The 23,240-nt window shown below is 43.3% G+C and overlaps 1 long non-coding RNA gene across 12 annotated transcripts in view; it reads left to right on the top strand.

The window, feature by feature from the left end:
• LOC129630236 (uncharacterized) overlaps nt 1-23,240 on the top strand; it is a 137,809-nt gene that overhangs the window by 85,905 nt on the left and 28,664 nt on the right. For 11 of the 12 annotated variants that reach the window (XR_008703609.1, XR_008703608.1, XR_008703612.1 and 8 more), the window contains 2 exons: nt 20,312-20,435; nt 21,011-21,116. The exons of the other annotated variant lie outside the window; for it this stretch is intronic. This is a non-coding gene — a long non-coding RNA (uncharacterized LOC129630236). The remainder of the gene's footprint in view (nt 1-20,311; nt 20,436-21,010; nt 21,117-23,240) is intronic. 12 annotated transcript variants of the gene reach the window in all.

Below are 23,240 nucleotides of genomic sequence, written 5' to 3'. Positions count from 1 at the left end.
TTCCTTAAAAACTGGAAATAGAACTGCCATACAACCCAGAAATCCCACTGCTGGGCATACACACTGAGGAAACCAGAATTGAAAGAGACACATGGACCTCAATGTTCATCGCAGCACTGTTTATAACAGCCAGGACATGGAAGCAACCTAGATGTCCATCAGCAGATGAATGGATAAGAAAGCTGTGGTACATATACACAATGGAGTAGTACTCAGCCATTAAAAAGAATACATTTGAATCAGTTCTAATGAGGTGGATGAAACTGGAGCCGATTACACAGAGTGAAGTAAGCCAGAAAGAAAAACACCAATACAGTATGCTAATGCATATATATGGAATTTAGAAAGATGGTAATGATAACCCTGTATGGGAGACAGCAAAAGAGACACAGATGTATGGAACAGTCTTTTGGACTCTGTAGGAGAGGGAGAGGGGGATGATTTGGGAGAATGGCATTGAAACGTGTATAATAGCATATAAGAAACGAATTGCCAGTCCAGGTTTGATGCAGGATACAGGATGCTTGGGGCTGGTGCATTGGGATGACCCAGAGGGATGGTACAGGGAGGGAGAAGGGTTCAGGATGGGGAACATGTGTACACCCATGGCAGATTCATGTTGATGTATGGCAAAACCAATACAATATTGAAAAGTAATTAGCCTCTAATTAAAATAAATAAATTTAATTAAAAAAAGAAGTAGAAATAGGAAAAAAAATAAAAGAAAACGTGAAAATGGCAGTAATAAATATGAAATCCTTTGTGATCTTCAAACAAAAACAAAAAAAAAATCTTGGCTGTAAGAGTTTCCAGCTTATTTATAGTGTTGTTGCTGTTAATCACTAAGTTGTGTGTGACTCTTTAGCAACCCCATGGGCTATAGCCTGCCAGGGTCCTCTGTTTATGGGATTTCCCAGGCAAGAATACTGGAGTGGGTTGCCATTCCCTTCTCCAGGGATTGTCCTAACCCAGGGATTGAACCTGGGTCTCCTGTATTGTCAGGTGGATTCTTCACCACTAAGCCACCAGTGTTAGTCACTCAGTCGTGTTCGAGTTTTGCAACCCTGTGGACTGTAGCCCGCCAGGCTCCTCTGTCCATGGGATTTTCCAGGCAAGAATACTGAAGTGAGTTCTCATTTCCTTCTCCAGGGGATCTTCCCAACCCAGGGATTGAATCTGGGTCCCCTGCATTGCAAGCAGATTCTTTACCACCTGGAAGCCCCTTATTTATAGTAACCTTACCAAATTACTTTGTCTCTCTGGGCCTAAGTTTCCTCATCTTTAAATGTTTAGGAATCATGCTTACTTTATATGGTTGTTGTGAGGATTAAATGAATTTGTATATGTAGACTGACTGGCTTATATCAGTTAATAAATATTGGCTTTGATTTTTATTAGATGATGGTTATTATCATAGAAAATTGCCTGATGCTGTATTCTGGGCATATCCTTGGTCTGCTAAATGGACTTGAGAAGACAGAATTGTGGGGTCTGGGAGCCATTTTGGGGTCATGAATCCCACAGTTCTAGAACCAAAGTACTCAGTTATCCAAGCTAAGAGCCTTGACCCAAGTGAACAGGAAAAAGTCATAAAAGAATATCAATTTATATTCTCCTGTGTCCTCAGTGGAGAAAGAGGAACTTTTTTTTTTTCTATTTTTGCTTTCCGATCAGACCTCGTCTCAGTCAACATATCAATCATGAATCTTACTGCCAATGAAATGAAGAACATATTTTCCTTTTATAGTTAAACTATATGGTTTAGTGGCTAAAACTGCATGCTTTAGAGTTAACAGCATCTGAGTTTGATTTGAGGCAAATTACTTGAACTCTCTGAGAGTCCATTTCCTCATCTTTAAAATGGGGGTAATGATGGTACCTGGGGTAATGATGCTTTCCTGAGGATTATATGGTAAAATGCACGTAAAGCACTCAGAACAGGACCTGGAATGTACTCATCATACAGAAAGTATTAATTTCTTCAGTGTTTCCAAATATTGCCAAAGGGGGCTTTGCGATAAAGAAACCCATCACGGTGAGGTTATAAGAACCCTGCTGGCTCCAGAGCCCTCATCTTTAAAAAACAAAGGCAGGAGGTGTTTCAGCAGAGGTTGCAGAATCCAAAAAGGCAGGAGCAGGACTGGCTACCTCATTTGCAGGGCCTGGTACAAAATGAAAATTCAGAGCTTCCTGTTCAAGAAGTAGTGGGAATTCTAAGATGGCAGCCACAAGGCAGGAAACCATGGTGGAGTCCTGCCGAGCCCAGGACCTTGGGCAGCTGTTCAGGTCACAGGCCCTGCAGCAGGCCTGGCAGGGAGTAAGGGGGTGTGCTGAGGAGGGGGCTCTGCCTTAGAGAAAGGTGTTGGTTTTAGAGAACAGGAGCCAAGTCAGTACTCTGGCATCCCAGGCTGGGACACCACTCCATAAAGCTGCTTCCTAGGAGGTGTGCCCCCCACTCCGAGAAGGGGAGGCAAGCTAGTGGCTGCACATTCACTTAGCTCTGTGGTTGCCAAAAGCAGGACCAACATTTCAGGGCCACGTGTGCAAGATACCATTTTCAGGCTGTTTCCAGCACAGTGTGCTTTACTTAGGGTTAATCCCAGTATATTAGAGGAGTGGCAAGGACATGTGAAAGACGCCTTGGAAGGGCTCCTCGTCACAGCCTTGACTTCTAATAAAACGGGCTGTCCCCACCAGTTCCTGGCACAGCTTCCCACGATCCATCAGCCCAAGACGGCAGAAGCAGGCGTCCCGCCAGCTGCCCAGCACTCATTTCATTTGCTGTGGCTTAAGTACCAGCCCTGCCTCCCGCTCGAGCTTCCAGGCCTTGCAGCAGATTCCTGGCCTGGGATTGAAGGGAGCAAGGGCTTTGTGGGAAAATGGGCTGGGAGAAGCCGGGAGGGACCGAGGGAAGAGAAGGAGGATGGGCAGAGCAAGTTATTAATCAAAGCGCAGCTAAGAAATTCCCCTTGCCAAGAACACTCACTCACTGCTAAGCTGCCAAAGGAGCCTGTGGAGGAGTTGCCATCTGAACTCGAAGCAAGCCTTCTCTCCTGCAGTTAGCTACAGCAATTAACAACAATATGCAGGTTACAGTCCGGAGAGGAGAATGCATTGCGTGGTCAGAAATTCTTTCATATACTAGTGCTTGATGGTGTATAGTTTGTGTAACATGAGATGTGGGTGTTCCTTGCTCCAAAACGTGGGGTTTTCCTTCCCCCATCTTATCCCAAGAGCCGCACGAATAAAGAAATAACCCCATGCCTCCTCATGTCACTTTGATATTTGAAATGAATTGACAAGACCTGGTACGATTCATCTTTTCTTCAATCCTTTGTGGCAACATCCAAAGGATTTATCTGGGCAGCTGAGTCTGTGAGTGGTGTGTGCTAATCCAGGTTTACGGGAATTTGAAATCCGGCTGTGTGAGTCTGAGTTTATGGACCTTGGACGTTTTTCTACCAAGTACTATGCAGTCTATGTAGCACAGAATTGGAAAAGCATGTCTGTGTAAATGACACCTGCCATGAAATAGCTTGGCCTCTGTGTGGGAAGGACAGCGGGCTTTAGTGGACGGGCAGTGGATGGATGTGCTTATCTCTTTTCCGCCATTGTAATTTTGTCTCTAAAGAACATCCAGGGGCTTTTAAAGAATTGTCACTCCTGCCGAGAAGAGGCAGGTGAACATTTCTGAGGCTTTTGACTTTGCAAGTTCTGGTTTGTTTCTCTGTTCATTTTTTAAGGAATTAGTCTCTTGCAGAATATTTTAAGAGAGTTTTGCTTCAAAGATTCTTGCTCCCTTAACACAGAAATTTATGGCTGATATAGATTATATAAAACCCTTAGAACTTTTCTGCATATAGATGCTCAAGACCATAACAAATAGGATGAACCTAGGGAAGATTTGCTTTTAAATCATGCTATGACTGAAAGCTATTTAATAAACTCCCCAATGAAAGATTACTGAGAAAAATCCTTTGGGTTGGTTTGAACATACAGAAATTAAATATAACTTACATTATGAATAATTTTTTAAAGTGAGAGACTAAGTCAAAACAGCCAATTATATCTGTTAAAATACAAATGGTGATATGATGTGTTTTCAGATCCATTGTTTATCATAAGGAGCTAAGTGAATTGAGAAGAGCTTTTAACTAAGCTCTGCTGCCCAGAAGGATGGTAAAGTTGATCAAGCTCATTATGACCAACCTAGACAGCATATTAAAAAGCAGAGACATTACTTTGTTAACAAAGGTCCGTCTAGTCAAGGCTATGGTTTTTCCAGTAGTCATGTATAAATGTGAGAGTTGGACTATAAAGAAAACTGAGCACCAAAGAATTGATGCTTTTGAACTGTGGTGTTGGAGAAGACTCTTGAGAGTCCCTTGGACTGTGAGGAGATCCAACAAGTCCATCCTAAAGGAGATCAGTCCTGGGTGTTCATTGAAAGGACTGATGTTGAAGCTGAAACCCCAATACTTTGGCCACCTGATGGGAAGAGCTGACTCATTTGAAAAGACCCTGATGCTGGTAAAGATTGAAGGCGGGAGGAGAAGGGGACGACAGAGGATGAGATGGTTGGATGGCATCACTGACTCAATGGGCATGGGTTTGGGTTAACTCCAGGATTTGGTGATGGACAGGGAGGCCTGGTGTGCTGTGGTTCATGGGGTTGCAAAGAGTCGGACATAACTGAGCATCTGAACTGAACTGAACAGGAAAGAAGTTGGGGGCCTGGGGAGGCCCTGGGGTGGTGGGCCAGGCCTGATTTACCCCCTTGGCAGTCAGCTCTCTGACCTCAGGGTTGGTTGGCCCCTAGAACTGCTCTTTTGCAGGGTAAGCAGGACAGAGATAGGCTGAAGAGTATTTTATGATGAGTTTGCTATAAATGTATTATTTTAGCACGTAATGATGAGCATTTGGTAATTTCTGGTCTTTTTGTGACTATAAACAATGTTAAAATGAATAACCCTGTATGTATATCTTTGCACAATTTTTAGATTTATAAATCCTTAGAAGAGCCAAATTCTCGTTGAGTCATTGGGTATGTGTATTTCATACTGCCAGTTTGCCTTCCAAAGAGATTGTACCGATTTATATACCTGCCAGAATTTTATGAGAATACCTATTACTCCATACACATGCCAACGTAGCATGCTATTCAACTTTTTGATCTTGATTCATCTGTTGGGTGAAAATGACATCTTGGATTAGTATTAATTTGCATTTGTTTTCTTAGGAGTAAGATTGGATATCTTTCCTATGGATGAAAAGGCCATTCTGTCATTAGTTTTTCTGAAAACTCAGTTCACTCTCTTTGTCTAGTTTTTCATCGCTGCTCTTTTTCTTATTAATTTTTGAAAGTTCTTTATATGTTAAGAAAATTATCCATTTGGCTGTCATCTATATTGCAAATACTTCCCCAGTTGCTCACTTGTCCTGTTACCCTCTTTATGGTATTAGTCCTTTATTTTACAACGCATAAATTGAACATTTTTTATGTATGAACATTTTCAATGACACTAAATGTGCTAATTTTTCAGAATGCTGTGTGATCACTGTGGGATAATTTATAGGGAGATGCCAGGGATCCAGGGCCTGTCAGCCACCTTTGGTGTGTCTTTTCTGCCCTTAGCATATTTTCCTCAATATAGTGCTTTCCAGAAACACCTGAAGAAGACTTCAGCACTTCTGCCACTTCAGACAATGTCCCTGGTGTTCAGCTGCCTTAGGTTGGGTACCCCAAGACACAGACTCTTTGGCTGCACTTTACATACAGGAGATCTAGGGAGTGCTCTCAATGTTTGTGAGAGGGTGAGGGCTTTGGAGTTGGGACTGTCCTTCAGAGATGTATGGTGGAAGGGGGTTGTACCCCACATAGACCTGTCATTGAAAGGGGGTCACTCGGGTCTGCTTACATGCTGTAAAGCCAATCTACTGACCCTGGGTTGTAGTGAAGGAAAAATGCCATTTTTATTGCAGGGCATCAAGCAAGGAGTCCAGGTAGCTAGTGGTTAAAAGGCCCAAACTCCCTGAAGGCTTTCAGGGAAAGGTTTTCATAGATAGGATGAGGGACTTTCCTGGCTGTCCAGTGGTTAAGACTCTGTGCTTCCAATGCAAGGCGCATGGGTTTGAACCCTGGTTGGGAAACTAAGATCTCGCATGTCATGTGGTATGGCCAAAAAAATATAAAATAAATAAAAAGCATAGGATAAGGGAGTGTGATTGTGGGGTGCATGATCAGCTCATAGACATTCTTCTGATTGGTTGGTGGTGAGGTAATTTGGAGTTAGCATTGTCAACCTCCGGTTTCAACTAGTCTGGGGTCTCCATGCTGGTGGTCAGCATACAGTTAACTTCTTCCACTTGGTGGGAGTTTCAGTGTCGGCAAAACAGCTCGAAGGACCTGGCTCAGAAGATTATCTATGGCCCTGGAGGAGAAATTCAAGGTCCTTGACTTTGTTTAATAGCTGTACTATTATTATTTTGTCTTGTTTGACTGTTATCCTTTCTGCATTTTCTCACTTTTCTGTTTAAATGTACTCTTTGGAACTCAGGGAAAGCCTAGGAGACTAAAGTTTTTTCTGCAGACCAGAGGCAAGTGGTGAGGGGGTCTGTTCTGGGAAGGCTCTATAGGATCTTACTCAGTTACAATAGGGAGGGGAGGTACCCTTGGGTACAGATGCTCCCTTTGGCTAAGACAATCCCGAGAGAGGGGCCAGGCTATGAGCTATGAGCCCATAACCCTCTTTGGAAAGGAAGCCCTAGGAGGGAGAAGTCATTACACACCCCAGTCCTCACTCCGCATTCTACTCTGGCTGCCCCTTTTCCCACTCAAATCCAGTCCTAGGGTCCCTCCAGCTTTAGTGCTCTGCCAGCTTAGGTTCCCTTCCATTTTTGAGTGTTTTAAATACCTTTTCAGTGACCAAGAGAAAGGGCCAACAGCAGCACAGTCATTGGCCGGAATAAGCGTTTCCCCTCCCCCTTCCCTAAGGCCTTGACGATTCTTTCGCACTTTGCACCAAGATGTGAAAATGCTGTAAAAAGCTCCCGTGATTACAAATAAAGTAAACCAGACACAGTAATTAAAGAGATGAATATGGCTGCAGTTAGGGCTTTTTAGAAGATTCTGGCTGATGTGTTTCAGCAGTGGAGGAAGGAGAGATGGGTTGCATTTAATTAGCTCGAGGTCCCAGGAGGCCTTGGCCCTGTCATGCCTGTTACCCACTGAACACCATCGCACAGCTGAGCTGGAAGCTCCTTGCTGGATGGTTTGAGAAGCATTGCAAATCCTCTCACAGGAGCCTTTTCAGAGCCCACAATAGTGCTCCTAGCAAAACATCACCACATGTTCCTAGTACCATTTCCTTTCTTGGGGCTGCTGGCTCTTACTGGAATCGGGTTTTCCTGGTGCTTGCTTTGGCTCCTGGCCACCAGCTGCTCCTATGCCTGGAACGGAAGACAGCTGAAGAGAGGAGCTTGGAGCAGATGCTGCCGGGGCTCTGCCCACATATCGTCAGCAGGCACTGCCCTGCAGACTCCCATGGCCCAGCTCCATCTTCAGAGTTAAGGCCCCTGGAAGCAGCTCTCACTCAGGAACTGTGGCTGAATACCCCAGCCTCGACGCCTCTGGAGTGGGGAGACTGTGAAGCTTGTTGGAGTCTGACAGGCTCCAGAAGGACTGAGTCCTTGTGGCACCCATGAAACTCTGTGTATTAACTCACTCTATTCTGGCTCCTGGCCTCTGTTTCCTTGCTTCACTCTCCTACCCTCTTACTGCTGGGATCGCTTCCCAGCTCAGCTACTAGCATTCAAATCCTTATCTGCCAGAGCCAGGCTAGCTTCAAGGTGGTAAAGTTGCCAGGCGAAGGGTTCCATCTGGGAAATCAGGCTCCAGAGTGTATGTCCTGCCTTCTTCCTCATCTTGTCCATCCAAAGGAAAAACAAACCACCAGACAAAAACAAGCAAATGAGAACAACAGCGACAAAAAACTAGTGACCACCTGTTATGTTGCCCACAGAGGACTCGTCCTAATTGTCTGAATTAGTCTTTGCACATGTATTAGTTTTTATATGGCTGGCTTCCAGAACTACTTTCCAGGCAGGATTCCAGCCATTCTGCCTCCTGATTCTTAACTTGCTGTTTACGCAGTCTTCTTGATTCTTGACATCACACCCAGCACGTTGTTGGTCTAAACCCACTGGGATCGGAGAAAAAGAGGTAGTCGTGGGTGAGGCCACCCAGGATTTGGTTCTGATGAACCGCCTCTCATTTTGGACGGGTAGTTATTTTCTCCATATTCTCATCAGTGGTCTGCTCTGATAACGATGAAAAGGGGGAAAAACAGGGCTTGAGGGTTTTACAACTCCTGCTGGAGTTGCAGAGCATTTTCCTATCTGTCTCTTTGATTGGAAATTTAAATCATCTCACATTTCAGGAAATTGGTAGCCTCATGAGATGTGAAATCTGACAGTTTATGGCTCAATCTGTATCGTGCTGTCTTTAAAGGAAAGGTAGTAAAAATTGAAATTAAGGAAAACAAATAAATACTCTAGTCCTCCTCTGATGGTGCATTTTATAATGATCACATCTGCTGCAAAAGCGCCCAAAAAATGGTTCTGGAAGGCTGCCGGCACTGCAGAATGGCTCACCCCTTGAAGTGGAGCTGGGCCAGAGATGATGCAGGGTAATGGGCTATTTACACGAGACTTTAACCTTGCGACCATGAATGTCCCTGGTCTTTTCTCCCTTGTTCTGCTTTTGTTACAGTTGCTCTGCATCTTTCAAAGCACGTGAGATTCCCATCCCTCTACACCCTTGCTCTGGGGTTCCCATGTCACAGCTCAGGAAGGAAATGGATGAGAACAGTCAGCAGGGCTGGTGTGTATGCAACCCTGAGAGGGTGAAGGAGAAGTCAGGGAAACAGAGCTGCTCCTCTAACCTCTTGTTACCCTTGGCTTTGGATCTTGGCTCTTTGGCAGGTCAGGAGGACAAATCGGAAATTCAGGGTTTACCTACATTTTTTAAAATGATAAAGGTAATCATGTTCAGTTCAGTTCAGTCACTCAGTCATGTCCGACTCTTTGTGACCCCATGGACTGCAGCACACCAGTCTTCCCTGTCCATCACCAACTCCAGAAGCTTGTTCAAACCCATGTCCATTGAGTCAGTGATGCCATCCAACAATCTCATCCTCTGTCATTCCCTACTCCTCCTGCCTTCAATCTTTCACAGCATCAGGCTCTTTTCCAATGAGCCATTTGTTCGCAAAAGGTGGCCAAAGTATTGAAGTTTCAGCTTCAGCATCAGTCCTTCCAATGAATATTCAGGACTGATTTCTTTTAAGATGGACTGTTTGGATTTCCTCACAGTCCAAGGGACTCTGAAGAGTCTTCTGCAACACCACAGTTCAAAAGCATCAATTCTTCGGCGCTCAGCTTTCTTTTTATAGTCCAACTCTCACATCCATATATGACTACTGGAAAAACCATAGCTTTGACTAGATAGATCTTTGTTGGCAAAGTAATGTCTCTGCTTTTTAATAGGTTGAGCCATGAACTTCCAGATATTCAAGCTGGATTTAGAGAAGGTAATCATGAGGAAGTATTTATTCGTTATAAAATAAGGATTAAGTTTATTATGTGTCAGGTACCATGCTTATGTGTAATATTTTGTTTAATGCTAACAACCTTCAGAGGTGGGTGGTTTTATGTATTTATTTTTTATTATTGCCATTTTAAAGATGAGGAAATTGAGTTTTAGAGAAAGTACAGGAGTTGATTCCCTTTGGCAACCACCAATCTGTTTTCTGGAGGAGGAATTGGCAATGCACTCCAGTATTCTTTCCTGGAGAATCCCATGGACACAGGAGCCTGGAGGGCTATAATCCATAGGGTCGCAAAGAGTCAGACACAACTGAGGTGACAGCAATTGATAGTGAAATCAGCCCTTCCTCACCTGCAGAGCCCCGACTGCTGTAAGAACCATGTCCACTCTAGGGCCACTTTGCACAACCAAGGGAGAGAGTGGAGGGCTGAGTCCCCTCCTCCCCTTTTCTGGGTGTGCCTTCTTCCATGCCCATCTCTCATCCCATCCACTCCCATCCACCTAGCTTGTAGCCTCATCCTTTCTGTTCCTTAAGATAAAAATAGCCCACAGTGCCAGTTGGGAGGCTTCCCTCAGGGGCTCTGCATCTTCACGTGACTTCATCTAAGACCAAGGAGCTTCAGAGACCAAGCCAAGGTATTAGGCAAACCTGTGTGTCGAGGGGGAAAGAGGTGGTTGGAAGGCTGGAGCTTTGTGTTAGTTTGCGTTCTTCTGAAAGCCAGCTCTGAGTGAGCAGTAAGTTGGAGGTGAAGGGATCTCTGGCTGTGGACTGGGGGACACACATAGGAAAGGGTAGGCAGCCAGTAAGCTTGCTTTATCGAGCGGTGACCTCTGAGAGCTCCTGGAACTTCATCCCCACTGGGGAAACTTATGGAAGAACACAAGCCCCAGAGTTATCCTGGTCAAGGGACAGGGAAGCTTGGGCATTTATATTCTACTCCCTTGCTTGTTGGTTGGTCGAGGGCAGCCTGGTTGGAGAGTGTTCTCTGCTGTTTCTGGCCTGCTGAATAGGCAGGATGCTTTCTGTGGTTAGAGAAGGCCCTCAGAAAGAGAAGGGCAGGTGCTGGCATGTGGAAATGAGGCCAGAAATTACTAGCAAGGAAAGGACAAGCAGATGGGGCAGGGCACTGGGATCCTGCCTGACCTTCTTCAAGCTTCCTTGGTCTTTGAAACCAGAGGTTGTGGAGTTGGGAGTTTCATCCTGGCTGGGCATCTGACTGAGCCTCAGGTTCACCAGCATGTTTCTCCTTTCTAGGCACAGATAGATGAAAGAACCAAAAGTGATATTAGATCCAAATTGGAGCATTGTTCAATGTGTGTGTGTGGGGTGGGGGGAGGGGGGAGAGGTGGTGGTGGGGGGTTGTATAATGGTCTATTAAATGCCGGAGGAAATCATGAAAAATTATACCCGGTTTGTGTGGGTTAGATATTTTCTTTAGCTTCCCTTTTCTTCTTTGATTTAAAGAAGCTTTGATTTAAATGCCACAAGATCCTATTATTGCTTCTAAATCTCTAAGTAATACAATTGAAATTGTCTGCTGCTCTGTGTGGCAGTAACCACTTCTAGGTATTGCACTGTTTAATACATATATTTATTCCAGTGACTGGAGTGCAGGGTCGTGGTGTGTTATTCTCTATGACTACTTTAAACGGTAGTTACAGCACGTTTTTATCCTCTCATTCGAATGATTCCATTGTGACAGAAACGGGTAGCCAGCATTCTGTGCACAGAGAAGTTTGCAGCTTCTATATGCAATCCAAATGCTTTTTTTTTCTTTAGAAATAAAATAAGTAATTCATTCATTTAACAGCTGTTTCTGGGAAGAATAGTTCTTTGACTGAATTTGAAGCTTCCCTCATCAGCTATTTAATTTGTGTGTGTGTGTATGTGTGTGTGTAATTCAGATAGATACCAACCATTGTTATCAATGAACAAAAATGTACTAGAAGAGAGTATATCTGTACTGGATGTCCGTGAGGACTTAGGGAGGATTAGTTTCTCCAGAATCTATCTCCTCTTAAAAAATAAAAAAAAAAATTGAAATATACTTGTTATACAATATTGTATGTTACAGATGTTCAATAGAGTGACTCACAGTTTTTACCGGTTATTCTCCATTTAGAGTTATTATAAAATATTGGTTATATTCCCTGTGTTGTACAACATATCCTTGTTGTTTCTTATTCCCACTCCCTGGGGGTGCCACCTACTCCCCCACCCCTATAATGCCACTTCCCCCTTCGCTTTCCCCACAGGTAACCACGCTGTTCTCTCTGTCTGTGAGTCCGCCATCTCCTTATTTTGTGGGAATTTCCTCACTGTGTAGCTTCCATGGTGGCTCAGTGGTAAAGAATCTGCCTGCAAGAGACATGGAGTTGATTCCTGGGTAGGGAAGATCCCCTGGAAAAGGAAATGGCAACCCACTCCAGTATTCTTGCTTGGGAAATCCCATGGACAGAGGAGCCTGGCGGGGTACGGTTTATGGGGTCACAGAAGAGTCTGACACGACTGAGCGACTAACCAACAGCTGCAATCTTCTCTCACCTGTGGGAGCCAGGGCAGTCACATAAGTTAGGTGGCCAATCAGAAGCTCCAGATGATTTCATGCCTTGAGCCAGTGAGGCCAGGAGACAGCCTTGGTGCATGACTTCCCTGGGAGCGGTGGGACCAGGAGTGATGTGGAATTTAGTGGAGACAGTCATAGCAGCAACATCCACTTGGGATGGTGTTCTGGCAGATTTTGTGTTTCCTGTTTCTTGGCCTTCTGGAGTTTCCTCTATTTATTCTTTTAAAGAGTATTTATTGAGAGCCTACTCTGAGCCAGCTATTCTTTTAGATGGGAGAGATACAGAAATGAATAAAACAGATACAGTCCCCAGGATAGTTTATAAAAATAACCACAAATTTCCCTCCCTGCATCTAGGACGAGGCAATGTTGCAGGTCCTTCCAGCTAAGAGATGGAATCTGTTCTTCTGTTGCTGTTATTCAGTAGCTCAGTCGTGTCCGACTCTTTGAGACCCCATGGACTGCAGCACACCAGGCTTCCCTGTTCAGCACCAGCTCCTGGATCTTGCTCAAACTTGTGTCCATCGAGTTGGTGATGCCATCCAACCATCTCACCCTCTGTCGTCCCCTTCTCCTCCTGCCCTCAATCTTTCCCAGCATCAGGATCTTTTCCAATGAGTCAGCTCTTCCCATCAGGTGGCCAAAGTATTGTAACTTCAGATTCAGCATCTGTCCTTCCAGTGACTATTCAGGGTTGATTTCCTTTAGGACTGATGTCACAGACCCTTTTAACTAAGAGATGGAATCTGTTCTTCTACCCTTTGAATCTGGATTGGCCAATGGCACTGTCACAGATGTGACTCATTCACAAGTGCATGAAAAGCACTTGTGCATTGGAACACTGAACTTTACATGAACAAGCCCAAGCTAGGCAGCCAGAGGGTAAGAGGTCCCTTGGAAAAGAAACAAAATGGGCCAACTGAGAACTGGCCAGCCTTCTGCTGACTTGGTTAATGAGTGTACATGTTTGAGTAAGGTTTAGTCAAGACCAACTATGACTGCTCCAGGTGGGAGAACCACTCTGCTAAGCCCAGCCCAAATTACCAAACTATATTATTAGGAGCTAGGTACATGGTTGCTGTTCTTAGCCATTAAGTTTTGGGGTGGTTTATTAACTCAGCAAGAGTCAGCTGATAGCATCTTTGCCCTCAAGTATTTGTATTCTAGCAGGGAGAGATAGTATATAAAAATATGTAGCATTATCTCAGCTTGTAAAACTGCTATAAAATTTGTAAAAGAGAGAGAGAACAGGTAGAACAGTCAGCAAAGAGTCATCTGAGAAAAATACTTAATGAAGTGAGGGATTGAATGTTGTACAGACTTGGAGGACCATTTTTTCAGAGAGAGGGGACACTAAGCGTTAGTGCTGTAGCTGGGGATATGTTTGGTGCATTCAGGGGATCTGAGAAGGCCAGATGTGAGTCAAGATAAAGAGGACAGGAAGTGAAGTAGGAGAGGCAGCCAGGGGTCAGACTCACTACAGAAGGTGGAGCAATGTATTCACCTTTTCAGAGTGAAAGTCTATGCCAAGACATACTGGGTGCCTGTGTGGGCACCTAGGCTGTGTCATCTCAAAAGGAGGAAATGACCAGGAGGCAAAATGAGCAGGTCAGGCCAGCTGGGGGAGAAGTGGCATTTGGAATAGTGGGGGAGGTAATGAAACAATCAAGAGAAGAGTGATATAAAAATATGATGGACAAATAGGTTTAATTCTATACTATTAGCTCTTTGCTTGTTCTGTAAAAATCATCAGTTTTGTGGATTTTTTTCCCCAGGAAACCTTAAAATACCATGCTCCCTGCTCTTTTCTGACATGCTGTTACCTTCTGGTCCCTCCTTCTATGTGGTGATAGGTGCATAACAAAGGGTGTGGTTTTTAATTTTAGCCCAAGCATAAAGTAACGAGGAAGATAAATATGTTACATGAAAGAATCCATCCTTTTAGTCATTCTGAAATAAACGGAAAGTTTTTTTTAATCCAAGTTATTGCGCTCTTCTACCCTGAGAGATTGTACTGAGTTTCCTGCGTTGTTTTCAAGTTACAAATTAGAAAGAGTAACAATTAATCCTGTATACACAACAGTGAGTTCACATGCCAGAAGTTCAATTCTGCATGATTAACCTCATTCATCCAAGAACACTTGAACACTAATCCAGTTACCATATTTTTTTAAATTGAAATATAGTTGATTTACAAAGTTGTGTTAGTTTCAGGTATATGACAAAGTGATTCAGTTACATATGCGTATATATCTGGTTTTTTTCAGATTCTTTTCCCTTATAGGTTGTTACAAAATATTGAATGTAGTTCCCTGTGCTATACACTAGGTGATTGTTGGTTACATAGTAGTGGGTATATGTTAAATCCAAACTTCTAATTCATCTCTCTTCCCACCTTTCCTTTGGTAACCATAGGTTTTTTTTTTTCTGTCTGGGGGTTTATTTCCATTTTGTATATAAGTTCATTTGTATTATTTTTCTTTAAGATTCCACATATCATGTATTTGTTTTTCTATGTTTGGCTTACTTCACTTGGTATGATGATGTCTGGATCCATTCATGTTGCTGTAAAGGGCATTATTTCATTCAGTCTTATGGCTGAGTAATAGTCCTTTGTGTGTGTGTGTGTGTATATATATTTATATATATTTACTTCTTCTTTATTCATTTGTCTGTCCATGGATATTTAGGTTGCTTCCATTGTAAACAGTGATGCTATGAATATTAGGGTGCATGTATCTTTTCAAATTATGTTTACTTGGGATATATGCCCAGGAGTGGGATTGAAAATGACCACCCACTCCAGTATTCTTCTTGCCTGGAGAATCCTGTGGACAGAGGAACCTGGTGGGCTGCTGTCCATAGGGTCTCATAGAGTTGGACATGACTGAAGCGACTTAGCATGCATGTATGTGTTGGAGAAGGAAATGGCAACCCACTCCAGTATTCTTGCCTAGAGAATCCCAGGGACGATGGAGCCTGGTGGGCTACTGTCTATGGGGTCGCATAGAGTCAGACATGACTGAAGCAACTTAGCAGCAGCATGGTAGCTCTATTTTTAGTTTTTTTGAGGAGCTTCTGTACCATTCTCCAAAATGGCTGTACCAGTTTACATTCCCATCAACAGTGTAGGAGAGTTTGTTTTTCTCTACACTCTCTCCAATATTTATTGTCTGTAGACTTTTGATGTTGGCCTTTCTGACTGGTATGAGGTAGATACTGTATAGTTTTATGACACACAAGTTTATAAAAGAATATCCTGGTCTTTGAATATAGCTGATCCATCTTGACTATTTCCAGGTGGTATGAGACATTCAGCACCATCTGGCCAGTGAGGGCCGGGGGTGTACAAAAAGGTTCTGAGACAGCCTGCCAGGGATCAGAGCTGATGATGTATCCAGGCATGGTGACTAGGCAGAAAGATCTGGAATCAGTTCAGTTCAGTCACTCAGTCATGTCCGACTCTTTGCGACCCCATGGATTGCAGCACACCAGACTTCCCTGTCCATCACCAATTCCCAGAGCTTGCTTAAAGTCATGTCCATTGAGTCGATGATGCCATCCAGCCATCTCATCCTCTGTCATCCCCTTCTCATCCTGCCTTCAATCTTTCCCAGCATCAGGGACTTTTCCAATGAGTCAGTTGTTTGCATCAGGTGGACAAAGTATTGGAGTTTCAGCTTCAGCATCAGTCCTTCCAATGAATATTTAGGACTGATTTCCTTTTCCTTTTGGGGAAGGAAATGGCAACCCACTCCAGTACTCTTGCCTTGAAAATCCCATGGACAGAGGAGCTTGGTGCAGGCTACTGTCCATGGGGTCGCAAAGAGTTGGGCATGACTGAGCGACTTCACTTTCACTTTCCTTTAGGATGGACTGGTTGGATCTTCTTGCAGTCCAAGAGACTCTCAAGAGTCTTCTCCAACACCACAGTTCAAAAGCATCAATTCTTTGGTGCTCAGCTTTCTTTATAGTCCAACTCTCACATCCATACATGACTACTGCAAAAGCCATAGCTTTGACTGGATGGACCTTTGTTGATGAAGTAATGTCTCTGCTTTACAATATGCTGTCTAGGTTGGTCATAGCTTTCCTTCCAAGGAGCAAGCATCTTATAATTTCATGGCTGCAGTCACCATGTGCAGTGATTTTGGAGCCCAAGAAAATAAAGTCTGTCACTGTTTCCATTGTTTCCCCATCTATTTGCTATGAAGTGATGGGACCAGATGCCATGATCTTAGTTTTTTGAAGGCTGAGTTTTAAGCCAGCTTTTTCACTCTCTTCTTTCACTTTTTATCAAGAGGCTCTTTAGTTCTTCTTTACTTTCTGCCATAAGGGTGGTGTCATCTACGTATCTGAGGTTATTAATATTTCTCCCAGGAATTTTGATTCCAACTTGTGCTTCATCCAGCCTGGCATTTTGCATGATGTACTTTGCATATAAATTAAATAAGCAGGGTTATAATATACAGCCTTGATATACTCCTTTCCTGATTTGGAACCAGTCTGTTGTTTCATGTCCAGTTCTAACTGTTGCTTCTTGACCTGCATATAGATTTCTCAGGAGGCAGGTCAAGTGGTCTGATATTCCCATCACTTTAAGAATTTTCCATAGTTTGTTGTGATCCACAGTCAAAGGCTTTGGCATAGTCAATAAAGCAGAAGGAGATGTTTTCTGGAACTCTCTTGCTTTTTATATGATCCAGTGGATTTTGGCAGTTTGATCTCTGGTTCCTCTGCTTTTTCTAAATCCAGCTTGAACATCTGGAAGTTCACGGTTCATGTACTGTTGAAGCCTGGCTTGGAGAATTTTGAGCATTACTTTGCTAGCATATGAGATGAGCGCAAATGTGTGGTAGTTTGAACATTCTTTGGCATTGCTTTTCTTTGGGATTGGAATGAAAACTGACTTTTTCTAGTTCTATGGCCACTGCTGAGTTTCCAAATGAAACTATGAGCCATGTCGTATAGGGCCACCCAAGATGGATGTGTCATGGTGGAGAGGTCTGACAAAACGTGGTCCACTGGAGAAGGCAATGGCAAACCACTTCAGTATTCTTGCCTTGAGAACCCCATGGACAGTATGAAAAGGCAAAAACATAGTACACTGAAAGAAGAGCTTCCCAGGTTGGTAGGTGCCCAATATGCTACTGGAGAAGAATGGAGAAATAGCACCAGAAAGAATGAAGAGGTGGAGCCAAAGCAAAAACAACACCCAGCTGTTGACGTGAGAGGTGATGGAAGTAAAGTTTGATGCTGCAAAAAACAATATTGCATAGGAACCTGGAATGTTAGGTCCCTGAATCAAGGTAACTTAGAAGTGGTCAAACAGAAGATGGCAAGAATGAACATTGACATTTTAGGAATCAGTGAACTAAAATGGACTGGAATGGGTGAATTTAACTCAGATGACCATTATGTCTACTGCCTGGGCAAGAATCCCTTAGAAGAAATGGAGTAGCCATCATAGTCAACAAAAGAGTCTGAAATACAGTACTTGGGTACAGTCTCAAAAAATGACAGAATGATCTCTGTTCGTTTTTCAAAGCAAACCATTCAATATTACAGTAATCCAAGTCTCTGCCCCAACCAGTAATGCTAAAGATGCTGAAGTTGAACAGTTCTATGAAGACCTGGAATAGTTATTTGAAATTAAATGTGAGGGCCACAAGATTGAGGCTCCATTGAAAAACCAAAATGGTGGACCCACGGTGGGTTGAAGTGTAGTCAGAGGAGAATGGGGGCCAGTAAAAAGGTCCTTCTATTCTTTGCTTGGTGGTTAGCCAGGTAAGATCTAAAGAGAAATTGTTGGGCTGGAAGGCATGAGGTGTGCTTTTCCAGGGAAGAAAATGTGAATGTGGGTATCAATGAGCCAGGGTTTCCTTACTGCCTGAGCACTGTTCCAGGAGAAGGGTTAGTGTAGAACGGGGCAGAGAGCATCCAGGCTTACAGTCCTCAATGGAGAGCACATTTGGGAGAGTTCAAGCAGGCGAGATGGCTATGGACAGCTGCTGGGGACAGCATGTCCAGTAGAATTTTCTCTGATGATAGAAATACTCTATATTTCTCCTGTCCATTAGGGTAACCACATGTTGATATTGGATCCTTGAAATGTGGCTAATGTAACTACAGAGCTATTAGAGTTATTACAGCTATTCAGATCAGATCAGATCAGATCAGTCGCTCAGTTGTGTCCGACTCTTTGCAACCCCATGAATCGCAGCACGCCAGGCCTCAATGTCCATCACCAACTCCCGGAGTTCACTCAGACTCATGTCCATCGAGTCAGTGATGCCATCCAGTCATCTCATCCTCTGTCGTCCCCTTCTCCTCCTGCCCCCAATCCATCCCAGCATCAGAGTCTTTTCCAATAAGTCAACTCTTCGCATGAGGTGGCCAAAGTACTGGAGTTTCAGCTTTAGCATCATTCCTTCCAAAGAAATCCCAGGGCTGATCTCCTTCAGAATGGACTGGTTGGATCTCCTTGCAGTCCAAGGGACTCTCAAGAGTCTTCTCCAACACCACAGTTCAAAAGCATCAATTCTTTGGCGCTCAGCCTTCTTCACAGTCCAACTCTCACATCCATACATGACCACAGGAAAAACCATAACCTTGACTAGACGGGCCTTTGTTGGCAAAGCAATGTCTCTGCTTTTGAATATGCTATCTAGGTTGGTCATAACTTTCCTTCCAAGGAGTAAGCGTCTTTAAATTCATGGCTGCAGTCACCATCTGTAGTGATTTTGGAGCCCAGAAAAATAAAGTCTGACACTGTTTCCACTGTTTCCCCATCTATTTCCCATGAAGTGGTGGGACCGGATGCCATGATCTTCGTTTTCTGAATGTTGAGCTTTAAGCCAACTTTTTCACTCTCCACTTTCACCTTCATCAAGAGGCTTTTTAGTTCCTCTTCACTTTCTGCTATAAGGGTGGCATATCTGAGGTTATTGATATTTCTCCCGGCAATCTTGATTCCAGCTTGTGTTTCTTCCAGTCCAGCATTTCTCATGATGTACTCTGCATATAAGTTAAATAAACAGGGTGTCAATATGCAGCTTTGACGAACTCCTTTTCCTATTTGGAACCAGTCTGTTGTTCCATGTCCAGTTCTAACTGTTGCTTCCTGACCTGCATACAAATTTCTCAAGAGGCAGATCAGGTGGTCTGGTATTCCCATCTCTTTCAGAATTTTCCACAGTTTATTGTGATCCACACAGTCAAAGGCTTTGGCATAGTCAATAAAGCTATTAGAGTTATTCAATTCTAATTAAATAAAAAATTGAGTTTGAATAACCCTATGTAGCTAGTTGCTACCAACCCTTTTTGACATTCCAGAACATTTACCTACAGGATCTCTGCCTTTTGTCTGGTGATGGGAATATTATGAGAAGTCACAGGCCCCATGAAAGCAGGGACTTCTTTTGTTTTATTCTAAGACCTAGAACAAAGCTTGACAGAGCTGCTTAATAAACATTTGTTGAATATGTTAATTAACAAGAAAGAGAGACAACCAGTTAGAATTAACACTCTTAGATCAATGTTCTTTTTTTTTTTTTTTTTTTTTTTTACCAAGTTGCCACCATTCCGGGTTCCTCTTTTGGGGATAGCTCCCTGGTTTGGGATGAGCTATGTCAAAACTTCTCTTTGGAGACTTCCCCAGTGGTCCAGTGGTTAAGACTTTGCCTTCTAATGCAGGGGTTGTGGGTTCAAACGCTGGTCAGGGAGCTGAGATCCTACATGCCTTGTGGCCAAAAAAACCATAGAAGTAAAATTGTAACAAATTCAATAAAGACTTTGAAAATGGTCTACATGAAAAAAAGTCTTAAAAGGAAAATATACTTCTTTTTGAAATCCCCATGCTAAGGACAAGGCCAAGACAGAGTCTCTCTCCAGACTGTCTTCAAATGATTCTCTCACTTCAGTCTTGGTTGTTACATATCTTAAAAGGTGTATTGTTTTTTTGCAAAGTTCATAGAACATAATATTGAAAAACTAAGCTAATACATTGAAAATTCTCTCTTCTTCAGAGGATCAAGATCTAGTTCTTTACTATCTGAAAACAATCACAAGAACTACAATTTATTTCAACAACTATGTGCCAGGCATAGTTTGTAAATAGTATTTCTAATCTGTACAGTAATCCTGCTGCTGCTACTGCTGCTAAGTCGCTTCAGTCGTGTCCGACTCTGTGTGACCCCATAGACGGCAGCCCACTGGAATTTCTATCTCCATACAAGAAATGAAGAAGCTGAGGCTTGGAGGTACTTGACTGACTTATTCAGGATCACACAAATTCCAAATGTCTCACTTTACACTATACCATACTGACTCAAAACACTCAAGTTGCATGCTTCAAGAAGCCCAAGAGCATACGATATTGTAAACAAATAAAGTTCATTGTAAATTGTTTTTTTTATTAAATATATCACCCCAAAGAAAATAGCCCGTTATCTTAACCAGCTCTGTCTTACTGGAGCCCAAATTGAATTATGCATCCCGTACAGAAATGACAGCCACCTGAAGCACAGGCCTGCCCAGTGGAGGAAGGTGGTATTTAGCCCAGATGATGAATTGCCCCACATAAGTAATAAATCTGAGTGAGCTTCATGAAGAATAACTACTGAGAGGAAAGATAAGGGTTTCCACTGGAAAGATGGAGAAGAGGGGGTGGATAATTATCACGGTGGGTTTATTTATATTGCCAGTTTGGGCTTTCATGGGAAATCCTAAAAGCCATGTCTCTGGAGCTGGAAACTTGGCAGGAAGACAAAAGAAAATGTTGCCCCATTTCATGTGGTTACTAACATGATGGCCATGGGAATCATTGTCTTTCCAGAAATGACTGAACCCAGCATACAGTAATCAAAAGGGAAAAATGAACTCAGCATCAAGACAAGATGGCTCTCTTATCCTCACTTTCTGCCAGCTTGCAGCACCTGCTGGTAAGTGGTAGAGAGCTGGTTGAAGGACAGCAGGAAGTGCTTTGCCTCGTTTTTCATCAGAACTTAGACAGCAGAGACCAATGAGTGCTGTAAAGTCAGACTCCAAGTGGCATTGTTGGAGAGGAACTGAAGATGGTTAAGAAAGAGGAGACCTTAAGGTCACAGGTTCAGCTCTTCCTTTTGTATGAATTAAAAAGCATTCCAGAGGGGCAGGATGAGCTGTCAAAGGACCCCATGCAGGTTTCCAGAATCCAAGTCCTCCAATCAGTTTTGAAAAACCCCACTCATTCATTAATTTCATTTCTATTTTACATTGGGGGTATAGTTGATTTACAATGTTGTGTTAGTTTCAGGGGCATAGCGAAGTAATTGAGTTATACACATACATATATATCTATTCTTTTTCAGATTCTTTTCCCATATAGGTTATTACCCCACCCTTAAGAACCAGTCTCACCACGACTCTGCTCCTTATGGCCTTGTTCCCCTCACCCCAGCCATAATTTTTTCATGGTCTTTATTTTCCTCAATACTTTTCTGGAGGCATAATTACCCATGGATTTAAGTCATTGGAAAAATGCTTGCCTGCTCTTTGTATCATTGCTGCTGTCTTCCTAATCGCTGCTAACCCCTAGCACCTAGCGATCTCAATCATTGAGAGACGGCAATTGTGTGATAAGCCTGCTGAGATGGATTGGGAATAAACTTGTGCCAGAGAACTCTAGGGGGCTTCCGGAGGAGGAAGAGGAGCAGCAAGAATAGGTGTAGTGATGGAGTGGTCAGAGCAGTTGTCTCTATATTTACTGTTCACTTAGTATGCACCATATCTGATAAACATTTTCTGTGCATTATTTCCTTTAATTTTCACATTATGCCTATGAGATGGATATTGGTACTATTGGCCTTTTCTGACTAAGGCAACTTAAACTGAGAAAGCTTAACCGTTTGTCAAAAGTCAGGCTCTGTTGAGGCTTACTCCAAGATTAGGTCTTTCCATGACTGTATTCAGGGAAGTGTGTGCCAATAATAGAAATTTTCTTTTGTACTTGAAGCTCCCCTGAAATGTGTGATTCCCTGCCCTTTCCCCCAGATCTCTACAGAGTCCTACTGATACCTGGGGCTAGAGTGAGGCGTTCAGATTCCATGTTCCTTCCTGGGTCTGGGAATCACACTGTGGGTTTCCTCTCTGTAGGGGTCCTCTGTTCCACTGTCCCCCTGGCCCCAAGGAAGCATTATGAGTGAATGCAGGGAGTTTCCGTAATCAGAGTGATCAGCTGACCATATCTGTAACTGTGCCTTAAAGTCTACCATTAGCTTCATGCTACAAGCTAAACTCTCCTGTTTCTAAATACCCTCTTTAAAATGCCAGGAGAAGTTCCCAGCTCAGATGCCAGCAGAGTTTTGAAAGTTCATTCACTGTTTGGCATTTAAAGTGCACTTTCCTATCAAAGCCATGGTACAAATAGTGGGTAGATGTCTATCAGACCAGATCAGATCAGTCGCTCAGTCATGTCCAACTCTTTGCAACCCCATGAATTGCAGCACGCCAAGCCTCCCTGTCCATCACCAACTCCTGGAGTTCACTCAGACTCATGTCCATCGAGTCAGTGATGCCATCCAGCCATCTCATCCTCTGTCATCCCCTTCTCCTCCTGCCCCCAATCCCTCCCAGCATCAGAGTCTTTTCCAATGAGTCAACTCTTCGCATGAGGTGGCCAAAGTACTGGAGTTTCAGCTTTAGCATCATTCCTTCCAAAGAAATCCCAGGGCTGATCTCCTTCAGAATGGACTGGTTGGATCTCCTTGCAGTCCAAGGGACTCTCAAGAGTCTTCTCCAACACCACAGTTCAAAAGCATCAATTCTTTGGCGCTCAGCTTTCTTCACAGTCCAACTCGCACATCCATACATGACCACAGGAAAAACCATAACCTTGACTAGACGGGCCTTTGTTGGCAAAGTAATGTCTCTGCTTTTGAATATGCTATCTAGGTTGGTCATAACTTTCCTTCCAAGGAGTAAGTGTCTTTTAATTTCATGGCTGCAGTCACCATCTGTAGTGATTTTGGAGCCCAGAAAAATAGTCTGACACTGTTTCCACTGTTTCCTCATCTATTTCCCATGAA

Source organism: Bubalus kerabau, chromosome 1, assembly GCF_029407905.1.
Source record: "Bubalus kerabau isolate K-KA32 ecotype Philippines breed swamp buffalo chromosome 1, PCC_UOA_SB_1v2, whole genome shotgun sequence".
Taxonomy (NCBI): Eukaryota; Metazoa; Chordata; class Mammalia; order Artiodactyla; family Bovidae; genus Bubalus; species Bubalus kerabau.
The sequence above is the reverse complement of the archived record's forward strand: the minus strand, read 5'-3'. Positions and strand labels throughout refer to the sequence as shown.